The sequence below is a fragment of the Borostomias antarcticus genome, assembly GCF_949987555.1.
Source record: "Borostomias antarcticus genome assembly, chromosome: 23".
NCBI lineage: Eukaryota > Metazoa > Chordata > Actinopteri > Stomiiformes > Stomiidae > Borostomias > Borostomias antarcticus.
Window position 1 is genome coordinate 736,118 of NC_140256.1, and position 7,848 is coordinate 743,965.

Consider the following 7,848-nt stretch of genomic DNA (forward strand, 5'->3'; position numbering starts at 1 on the left):
ACCACCTGCTCGTTGGCCGGGGTCCATCCGTTGGCTCCCACCAAACCCAGGTGTTCTTATGCAGGACCTCTAGGTAGCCCTGGCACGGCCCGTCTCCCCACGCAGTCGCAGCCTGTCACCCGCTGCTCGCAATCAGGGAAAAAGTAGTAAACATTGAATTTGACTGCATAGTCCTCATACATTTCACAATGTAATTTAATTTAATTGTATTTTATTGATCAATTTTCTTAGTTAAATAAAAAGTAATAATTTAAGAGTTCAATTGTTTCCACAATTTTGATGTTTTCATATGGTTCCTATGTTTTTCATATGTTTTATATCCCTTTTACATTTTTGTTATGTTTTGCATACTCCATACTACTTTGTATGTTGTTGTTTTTTTTATCTCTGCTATTGACTATTGACTAAAAAGCGTGACATTATAGTGGAGTGTGAAAAATGTCCATTTGATTGTTTGACTACTCTTTAAATTCTGTAATTCTGTAACCTTTTTTCATCACACATTGTACTGGGAGCAACAACACAAGGACATGTTCAGAAACATTAAGGTTGTGACGCCTCCTGGTGGTTGATGTGTGGTATTGAAGAATCAATGGACGGAGAGGAATGTAGTTTGCCGAAGCTGAATTATACATCAGATTAACCATGTATGTAGTACGGCATAACAGCATACAGATCTGGGTCAGTCTCACGGAAACGCTTTGGCATCAACACTAGTTTCAGTCCAATGGCTACAGTACTATGACCTTATACACCAGTGGGCAGCGGGCTTCTTATAGCTGAACACCTGATCTTCATCGGACACTGCCCATGACTAGCTGAGGCATGTATACGGTCTCATGCTGAGAATAGACTCATGACAGAAAAAAATCAAACACTTAATATATATTTCCTTCTGAAGTACATTCACAGCATCATTACAGGGGTAGTAAAGATGTTGACTTGCCTCTGGGTGATACCAGGTGTAGAGCTGAGACATATACCAGGAGAGCTAGGACCCTCCTCATCTTCACACGCTGCAGACAGGCTGAAGCCAAACAGAGGACCTAGAAGAAGACTAGAGGACTCTTTTCCTGAAGTGTTGTGGATGAGTAAATCTCTAAGCAGGACCGCTTTCTTAGCATTCAGTTGATAAAGTCCCAATATCCACTGACCAACTCTCCTTTTATTCCCCATCACCTCTCTCCATACAGGCTGGTACAGCACATAACCGACTCCTCCTTCACTCACACATATTCAGCACATATTCAACAGTCTGCTACATATTTCTTAGAAACATAACACGATCTCTTTGTAACGTTCCTAAGAAGTTAAGCAATCATGCTATTTTCCTGTTGGCCTGGATGGGCATTGTGCTGACTTTGCGGTTCTCCTGTAGCTCACACCCAAAGACACAACGCCCTGCAGAAACTTCCTTCTTTCCTTCTTGTTCTTTGACTGTGGTTACAAACATTTCAAAAAGACGGTTTTAATAGAGTTAGGCTCCTCCTTCACTCACATATATTCAGGACATATTCAACAGTCTGCTACATATACATATTTTTCAGTCTTGATTTAAAAGAACTGAGAGTTGCAGCAGACCTGCAGTTTTCTGGAGGTTTGTTCCAGATATGTGGAGCATAAAAACTGAACGCTGCTTCTCCATGTTTTGTTTTAACTCTGGGGACAGAAAGCAGGCCTGTGCCAGACGACCTGAGAGGCCTGGATGGTTCATAACGTAGCAGCAGATCAGAAATATATTTTGGCCCTAAACCATTCAGTGCTTTATAAACCAACAGCAGTATTTTTAAAGTCAATTGTTTGACAGACAGGAAGCCAGTGTAAAGACCTCAGAACTGGAATGATGTGATCCACTTTCTTGGTCTTAGTGAGGACTCAACAGGCTAGGACCTGGACTGAGCACTTGGACTTGGCCCACCGATGCCATGAGCGATGACGTTTTAGAAAGGAGATGAACTTGTGAGTTCTGGCAAGTAGTACATTGGCTTTTCCTTCGTTAAAGGCAGTTATTGTAAGTCAATAAATGGGTAAAATGGGTAAAAGCGTCTTCTAAATGACTGTGATGTAATGGTTATGGTTTGACCCTTTGTAGTGTGTGTGTGTGTGTGTGTGTGTGTGTGTGTGTGTGTGTGTGTGTGTGTGTGTGTGTGTGTGTGCGGTCACGATTCAGTTCACATCAGATGATTTTATGCTCATATTCTCATAAAGCTGTAGATATGATTGTAATGCAGGTGTCAGTGAAAGAGGTTTTCCTGACATCACTGGGTCAGGAGCCTCAGCTCCTCCAGGTACGCCCTGTCATCAGTGTTGGTGATCAGGCCATCACTGCTGCGTCGGCAGCAAACTTGACGATGGCATTGGAGTGGAAGGTGGCCGTCCAGTCATGCGGCCCCGTGTTGAGCATGAGGGGGGATGAGGTGTGGCTTCCCTTCACCACGGAGAGACGCCACTTCTCTGCAGAGGGCCGGTTCTGAAACGTGCCGCAGCGCATCTGGTGGAAACACAATCATTGTCTAGAACAGCCGCGGTGAACTCTGGTGCCGTACGGTAACCAGGTAGCGCCAAAGCGCTTTACAATAGTCTCTCATTCACCCATTCACACACACATTCACACACCAATGGCGGCAGCTGCCATGCAAGGTGCTAGCCTGCTCATTGGGAGCTATTTCGGGGTTCAGCATCTCACTATGTGCTCCATAAAGGGCAATATGCAATCTAGTCTTTCACATGAGGTTGGTTGGCTGGTTGGTTGATTGATTGATTGATTGATTGATTGGTTGGTTGATGGATGGATGGATGGATGGATGGATGGATGGATGGATGGATGGATGGATGGATGGATGGATGGATGGATGGATGGATTGGTTGGTTGGTTGATTGATTGACTGATTGGTGTCACTATATATTGATGTGTGTCTTTGTGACCTGAGCGCCCTGAGGAAGGGTATTGTGAGCAGCTGAAATGTGTCGGTGCCACAGCCATGGACAAATAAAGGCTTTTTTATTTTTTCAACAGAACCGTGTGCCTTGGACTCTCTTTAATGTCAGCCTCACACTGTTGGATCTGCCTGATTTATCCCTGAGGAGAAATCTGAGTTGCCCTGAAGGATTTTGCACATTGAGTTACATCACAAAGGAGAAAAACTGAATTTTTGTTTTACTATTTATTTAAATACATTTCTGAGTACAAGAGTACACCATCTGGTTTTAGAGCATAATAATTTCAAAGGGCCTTTATTCTGAAATTCCACTGTGAAATGTTCTGGGTTTTTGTGCAGCTACCTGGGGGCCTCTAGGATGTGACTGAAGAGGAATTATTGATGGGAAGCATTTTTTTTTTTAAACACAGTTCTGAGTGCATCTTGTTTCGGTGAACAAATCCCAAAGGGCCTCCCCCTTTATTCTGAAATTCCACAGTGAATCGTTCTGCAACTTATTGTGCAGCTACACAGTTGCATCTACCTGGAGTCCTCTAGTCTAGAAGTGTCTGAAGTGGATTTGTTTTGTGATTGGAAACATACAATGTCCTTTTCATAATACGCACAAAATGATATCTAATTAATTTGTATAAGAGACATCATATTCAAATTCCACAGTGAATTTCCAGTGTCATGGGAGCTCCTTGGTGAGCAAGTAACATGTATTTGGTGTTTAGGGCGATTAAATAGTGTAGCCTACTTTTTCCATTTTGCTTTCTGAATCAAACCCTAACATTATTACTCAACTGTGGCCTTAAGTAGCCTTAAGAAAAGGACGCCAAATGAGATTATTCAGTTCTTTTAAGTGGACACCCTCATTACCGTAATAACAGAAGCGTACGGGCAGTAAGAAATAACGTGACGGCTGGCTTAGTCATAAATCCCGTGGGTGGCGCTAAAGTGTAACTATTGAGCGTCCTTCCTGTCGTTTGAAACAATGCTGTGTTGAGTTTATCTTTTGTCTAGAGACAGATGGGTAAAGTAGGTTATACATTTGCTATTCCACATGTAGGCTAATAAAAAAGATCAGATCGAATAATAGCCTATGGAATTAAATTACCCTAGTTATAAATAGCCTACGAATTTAAATGATGGGGGATTATGTGTTTCATTATAGCTTCCTTTGTTTATGTTAGCCTGAATGTAAGTCAGGTAAGGTGCTGCTCGCTGACGGGGCAGGTAGGCTATACGGGGCAGGTAGGCTATACGGGGCAGGTAGGCTATACGGGGCAGGTAGGCTCTACGGGGCAGGTAGGCTATACGGGGCAGGTAGGCTATACGGGGCAGGTAGCTATACGGGGCAGGTAGGCTATACGGGGCAGGTAGGCTATACGGGGCAGGTAGGCTATACGGGGCAGGTAGGCTATACGGGGCAGGTAGGATATACGGGGCAGGTAGGCTCTACGGGGCAGGTAGGCTATACGGGGCAGGTAGGCTATACGGGGCAGGTAGCTATACGGGGCAGGTAGGCTATACGGGGCAGGTAGGCTATACGGGGCAGGTAGGATATATGGGGCAGGTAGGCTATACGGGGCAGGTAGGCTATACGGGGCAGGTAGGCTATACGGGGCAGGTAGGCTCTACGGGGCAGGTAGGCTATACGGGGCAGGTAGGATATACGGGGCAGGTAGGATATACGGGGCAGGTAGGCTATACGGGGCAGGTAGGATATACGGGGCAGGTAGGCTATACGGGGCAGGTAGGCTATACGGGGCAGGTAGGCTATACGGGGCAGGTAGGCTATACGGGGCAGGTAGGCTATACGGGGCAGGTAGGCTATACGGGGCAGGTAGGATATACGGGCCACTCTGTCGGTTGCGCGCATTACTGAAACAGATCAAGGTGAAGTGCGCGCGGTTGGTCTGCAGAGTTAAGCTTGGTTCTCCTCCTCTGTTCAGGGTTGGTGGTTCTCCTCCTCTGTTCAGGGTTGGTGGTTCTCCTCCTCTGTTCAGGGTTGCTTAGGTTGTTCTCCTCCTCTGTTCAGGGTTGGTGGTTCTCCTCCTCTGTTCAGGGTTGGTGGTTCTCCTCCTCTGTTCAGGGTTGCTTAGGTTGTTGTCGTAATTGTGGCTAGATCCAGATCCTAGATCCAGCCTAGTTTTTGCGACTATCACGTTAGAATGTTGTATCATATCAGAAGATTCAATTACGATATTGCCCTTTAAATGCCATTTTACGGGTGAATTAGGGTTGCTGTCATTTGGCATATAGCCTAATATAGCATAGAGTTTAGCGGTGAACTGGATCCGGTTCAGTTCATACACAGACGATATCCAGGCGCTGACTACGAGACAATTCATTTCAAACAAGCAATTAAGATCCACTGCTTTAATGGGACGTGCGTGTGGATAGACCACGGATCTAAACAACTGTTTTTGCACCATCATTGGGATTTATCAGGCTTTGTATGGAAGGCTGCGAAGATTCAAAACTGACAACGATCGGCCCTAAATGAAGACAACTCTTTGCCTATAGGATATATTTGGACGTTGTTATTTTGAGTGTGCCTGCAGACGCGCGCTGGAGGTTGGAGAGGTTGGAGAGCTGGAGGTTGGAGAGCTTCATGGATATGAATGAAACACCAAGAAGTGACGTCGTTATCATGGATCTGTATATAATATAATATATGGACGCGCGGGTTCTTCTGAATGTGAACAGCTTCAGGAGAAAGATTTCTTCTGAATGTGAACAGCTTCAGTGGAGAAAGATTTTCTCCGCTTGTTTCAAAGGGGACCGTCATTTTACGTAAGTAGCTGGTGCCTATTAGGCTGTTCAACTGTATTTTTTCTTCTCTATCATCTTTTAGAAGTCCAGGCAACATGATAAGTCAGTTGACAGCTTGGTTTTGTTTTGATACGATCTTAAGGAATTATTCATAGCCTATATTTTGATGCGGGTGACTCTGACACATAAAATTGTAGGCCTACATCGTATTTTAATTAACATCGCGTTAACTAAAAGAGATTGTCGGATTTTGTACTACTGGCACTTAATTGATAGGCTACGGGGTCATCCAGTGCTTAATACGGCTTAGATGCGGCTCGACGCAGAACATAAACACATGACATCACCAAGGCACTACTGCCCCCCCCCCCCCCCCCCCCCCACACACACACACACACACTCCGTCAGCATATATTTTATCTAGACTATAATAAGCCCTAATAACACATAGCCTATACATACATTTTATATACATGTTATTATTAGGGCCTATTATGGATAAAAGACAAAACTGGCCCAATAATGATGTGATCAGCATCATGATGTCGTGAGCTTGGGATAGGGTCGTGTCCTCAGTGTGCTACAGTCTACATGTGTTTGAGAAATGATGCATCTAAGACAGTTGTAGTCTAGACTACCGTTAGAAGATATTTTATGCATATCTGAAGAAATTGTGTCCTGAAGGCGAAATAGCCTATATCACGTCTTCATCAACAAATAGATTGGTCCGAAAATGTCACTATGCAAAATATATAACCTATCAAAGCAGTTTGCGTATGCTGCTTAATTAAGTAAAGTAAAGCTCACAAAAACTCGTCAAATTGGTCATCCCTCTTTTCAGTTAGGCTACATCAGTTTTTACAAACAAAAGTTCGGGTTCCAGTAACACGATAGCATGTAGGCTATAGAGCACATGTCCTTGTGTAAACAAACAGCATAATATATATATCACGTTAAAGGTCATGACTATTTATTTACACATCCGGGTGCGTGTTCACCTCTGTCGGTCCCACCTCCTCTCCCAGTAGGATCACGCTGGTATTGGTTTCCTCCCAGTAGGATCAGGCTGGTATTGGTTTCCTCCCAGTAGGATCAGGCTGGTATTGGTGTTCTCCCAGTAGGACCAGGCTGGTATTGGTGTTCTCCCAGTAGGATCAGGCTGGTTTCCTCCCAGTAGGATCAGGCTGGTATTGGTTTCCTCCCAGTAGGACCAGGCTGGTATTGGTGTTCTCCCAGTAGGATCAGGCTGGTTTCCTCCCAGTAGGACCAGGCTGGTATTGGTGTTCTCCCAGTAGGATCAGCTGGTATTGGTTTCCTCCCAGTAGGATCAGGCTGGTATTGGTTTCCTCCCAGTAGGACCAGGCTGGTATTGGTGTTCTCCCAGTAGGACCAGGCTGGTATTGGTTTCCTCCCAGTAGGATCAGGCTGGTATTGGTTTCCTCCCAGTAGGATCAGGCTGGTATTGGTGTTCTCCCAGTAGGATCAGGCTGGTATTGGTGTTCTCCCAGTAGGATCAGGCTGGTATTGGTGTTCTCCCAGTAGGATCACGCTGGTATTGGTGTTCTCCCAGTAGGATCAGGCTGGTATTGGTTTTCTCCCAGTAGGATCAGGCTGGTATTGGTTTTCTCCCAGTAGGATCAGGCTGGTATTGGTGTTCTCCCAGTAGGATCACGCTGGTATTGGTGTTCTCCCAGTAGGATCAGGCTGGTATTGGTTTCCTCCCAGTAGGATCAGGCTGGTATTGGTTTCCTCCCAGTAGGATCAGGCTGGTATTGGTTTCCTCCCAGTAGGATCAGGCTGGTATTGGTGTTCTCCCAGTAGGATCAGGCTGGTATTGGTGTTCTCCCAGTAGGATCAGGCTGGTATTGGTTTCCTCCCAGTAGGATCAGGCTGGTATTGGTTTCCTCCCAGTAGGATCAGGCTGGTATTGGTGTTCTCCCAGTAGGATCAGGCTGGTATTGGTGTTCTCCCAGTAGGATCAGGCTGGTATGGTGTTCTCCCAGTAGGATCAGGCTGGTATTGGTGTTCTCCCAGTAGGATCAGGCTGGTATGGTGTTCTCCCAGTAGGATCAGGCTGGTATTGGTGTTCTCCCAGTAGGATCAGGCTGGTATTGGTTTCCTCCCAGTAGGATCAGGCTGGTATTGGTTT